This window comes from Sorex fumeus, unplaced genomic scaffold (genome assembly GCF_029834395.1).
Source record: "Sorex fumeus unplaced genomic scaffold, SorFum_2.1 ptg000002l, whole genome shotgun sequence".
Lineage (NCBI taxonomy): Eukaryota > Metazoa > Chordata > Mammalia > Eulipotyphla > Soricidae > Sorex > Sorex fumeus.
In genome coordinates this window covers 22596840-22600282 of record NW_026606059.1, presented here as the reverse complement: position 1 = coordinate 22600282, position 3443 = coordinate 22596840, and the positions used below count along the sequence as shown (strand labels likewise).

Sequence of the window (3443 nt, the reverse complement as noted above, 5' to 3'; positions counted from 1 at the left end):
TGTGGGATACACATGCTATGATTGTTTCTTTGCTTTTAAGTATTTCCTACTTGAATGCTCAAATCTATTTCAAACTTGACCAAAGTCAGCTTTAAGTGAGTTTAAGTGAATTCGCTGCCTGCCTCAACCTGTGCTTATTTCTGACTTTTTATCTATCTTTCACCTCCTACTTAGTCTGGCAACTCAGTTTCAATTTTAGTTTGGAAACTTTTGAAGTGCTTCACTTCTTGCAATGCGCCAGACCCAACAACATATAGTCTCCTAGTACCTAGTATAAAATTAATTTTTAATTTTAAGTAAAACATATTACTGCCCTAACCACCTTCTTTTTTCTTACATGTCAATTCCAGAAATGTTGGATGACATTTTCAATTGATATCTGCTTTGAATACTATAAGCCTTAATCATTTTTATTTATTAAACACTTTGGAACATAGTGGACCAGAAAAAATTAACCTAGAAATGCAAGACTTCAATGATTAATTTAGTGGTTTGAAATTAAACGCTTGTCATTGGCTCGCTTTGGAGTATGCCAGTTACTTGAAAACCACCCTTCAACGCTGACCTGCCCTAAGTGTAGTATGCTTTGAAAGTACACAGGGACTAATTCAGATGATGTGTCTTAAGGTCTGAGTATTAAAGGAAGTCAGAATAAAACAAAATAAAAGTCATTAAAATTGAATTTTGATTTTATTTTAGCCAGGTGTTATAATGGGACTACCATTTTTTTAGGCATTAAAACCAACACTTATATTGTCATATTGGCTGTTTGAGGCTTTCACGTTCTAAGTATACCCCTCACCCTATCCCTTAAATAGCTGCAAGATCTTTGATTTTCACCTAGGGGTGAAGAGAAAATATCATCAGCAAGAAGGCTTAGAGACTGAATGGACATAATATCGTGAGTTCTGACTAATCATTTCATCCAACACTGTGGACAGTAGTTTCACCTTTAATTTGCCTGTTACTTTCCCCATCAACTATTACGTGTACTTATTTCCAATCTGTTTATCAAACAGTCATTGAGAACCCACCCTGAGGGTGACTCCGCTAAGGTAGATTTAAAGATAAAAATAGCAGATACACTTAGTCCTTTGAATAGGTTATTTCAGGTGCAGTTTAGAGAAATTACAGTTGATAGAGGAGAGAAAAATTAAAAATTAGTGTGTCTCTATTTCCTTAAAGATATTTCTTTAGAAAAAGCAAGATTTAAAAAGCAGAAATAGATGATATGTAAATATGTTTGTATACAAATGACTGCAATTGAGTCATCACGTCTTCTAATCTTGGAGATCTTAATTTCTGCATTTATTTTTATGGAGTATTGAGTAACCCTTCTCACATCTATTATATTAGGAAAGAAATGAGAGATGAATTGGCCAGATCGGAAGTAAAGAGGAGATAGCAAGTGTGTATATTAAAGGTTAATGGGAAAGAAGATAGGAGATTAAGTTAGAATTGAGAGGAAGTGTTAGTAGAGTACTGAGAAGGAAATTGAATAGAACTAACATATGTTAAGAAAAAAAGTATAAAAGAAGAGAAATGAGACACAGGAAACAACCAGAAGAAAAACAGTATATAAGCACATGATTGAGATATTTGTCAGATGAGAAATAACTGATTTTTGTTTGTAGTCAATTTTAAATTCTACTAACATTTAAAATTTAAGCCTTTCCATCCTGTTATAATGCTATGGCTGCTACATAGAAGGAATTATTTCTGAAAGGCTGAAAAATTTAATGGCAGTATTTTGTTGTAGAATATGATATACGTATATATATATATATATATATATATATACACACATATATATATATCCTGAAATGCTGTTTAAATACATGACATGTAATGAAAGGTCGTCCAATAATTAATATATAACATATGAAATATTGCTTAATTTAAGACTGTCAAGGACATTTTTCTGACTGGAGAGATAGAATAGAAGTTAAGATACTTTGATGTCAATCTGACGTGAGTGGCCGTCAGAGGTCCCGAGATGGTGCGCTATTCTCTGGACCCCGAGAACCCGACGAAATCATGCAAGTCCTCGGGGCTCGAACCTTTGCGTGCACTTCAAGAACACCCCGGGAACAGCTCAGGCCATCAAGGGCATGCATATCAGAAAGGCCACTAAGTATTTGAAGGATGTCACTCTGCAGAAGCAATGTGTGACCTTCCAGCGTTACAACGGTGGCGTTGGCAGGTGCTCCCAGGCCAAAAAGTAGGGCTTGACACAGGGTCGTTGGCCCAAAAAGAGTGCTGAGTTTTTAACTGCACATGCTTAAAAATGCAGAAAATGATGCTGAACTCAAGGGTTTAGATGTGAATTCTCTGGTCATTGAGCATATCCAGGTGAACAAGGCACCCAATATGCACTGCAGGACTTACGGGACTCATGGGCGAATCAACCCCTATATGACCTCTCCCTGCCACATTGAGGTGATTCTTACCTGAAAAGAACAGATTGTTCCTAAACCTGAAGAGGAAGTTGCACAGAAGAAAAAGATATCACAGAAGAAACTGAAGAAGATAGCCCGGGAATAAGCTCAGCATAAAATAAAAATCTAAGTAAACTGGAAAAAAAAAAAGATACTTGATGTCCATGAGGCATAGCAGAGTTAAATCTCAACACAGCATGTGGTCCCTGAGAACCACCAGGAATGACCCCTGAGTAGAGATCCAGCAGTAAGCCCTGACCACAGTAAGGAGGGTCCTTCCCTAAAGAAACCACACAAAAGAGGAATGAAAAAGAATGTGGAAATTTATTATGGAAAATTTTGTTTCTCCAGAAGCAAAAAATAAGTTAGTAATAAGAAAGTTTCTTTATTTTTTTTTGGGGGGGGTCACCCTAGCACAGCGGGTAGGGCGTTAGCCTTACAAGCGGCCAACATGGCCGACCCGAGTTCAATTCCTCCACCCCTCTCGGAGAGCCTGGCAAGCTACCGAGAGTATTCGATATGCCAGACACAGTAACAACAAAGTCTCCAATGGAGACATTACTGGGCCCGCTCGAGCAAATCGATGATCAACGGGAGGGCCTTTACCTTTTTTTACCCCTTAATAATCTTCTAAAAGTGAGATCATGAAACACAGAGGAGAATAGTTTTGCCTACTTGTATTTCTATACTTTAATGGAAATTGATACATTAATATTCTGTCACACTGTCACTGTCACTGTCCTTCCGTTGCTCATCACACTTTGATTTTTTTTATAATATTAGTCATATTGCATTTACAACCTACAGTCCGGTGTTTCTTGGAAATTGATAAAATAGATTCTGAACTTGTAAAATTCGATTTTAGAAGTTATCTAGACCTAGGCAATCCATGTCATGATTGGAGAACACAGACTCTTAGATTTATCATTTACATGCGTCATGTTGCTATTATTATAGTCTCTCATCTTTCCCCATCTGTAATTTTAGAATAGTAATCATATATGG

General features: G+C 36.7%; 1 pseudogene; it reads left to right on the top strand.

The window, feature by feature from the left end:
* Window positions 1-1996: 1996 nt before the first annotated feature.
* On the top strand, window positions 1997-2544 carry LOC130020627 (60S ribosomal protein L17-like; annotated as a pseudogene).
* The last annotated feature ends 899 nt before the right edge of the window (window positions 2545-3443 follow it).